Here is a 471-nt window from a genome sequence, read left to right as displayed (position 1 = left end):
TCATTGTGTTTTCGCAAGCGACAACTGTGTACCAGCTCTAATGCCATGGCGAAAGTTTGAGCAATACATACTTACTGTTCTGCCTTTGTCTGCACAGACCGGCACAGAACACTATTTAGATCTAAAATAAACATGCGATTTATTTCTCAGCAGTTTACCTTCACAGACATAACCAACTGCTTTTGTAACTCGTGTGTGTTTTTAACAGAAACTTTTGTGTTGGCCTACAAAATGAATCCCTGCAGGTATTATTGCCATTGCATTGGTGTATTAACCAGGGTTGGGGAAAGTTACTTTTAAAAGTAAAGCATTACAATATTGTGTTATTCCCTAAGAAGTAACTAATTGCATTAATTTTATGGAAAATAATGTGTCGTGTTACTTTTGCGTTACTTTTCCTCATCTGAGATGGGCTTGCTTGTTATATTTTTGGCAAATGTAAAAACCCTTTCACACAAAAAGTGAAATTAA

This window comes from Sinocyclocheilus rhinocerous, unplaced genomic scaffold, assembly GCF_001515625.1.
Source record: "Sinocyclocheilus rhinocerous isolate Xijiao unplaced genomic scaffold, SAMN03320098_v1.1 scaffold419, whole genome shotgun sequence".
Classification (NCBI taxonomy): domain Eukaryota; kingdom Metazoa; phylum Chordata; class Actinopteri; order Cypriniformes; family Cyprinidae; genus Sinocyclocheilus; species Sinocyclocheilus rhinocerous.
This window is presented reverse-complemented; position numbering follows the sequence as displayed.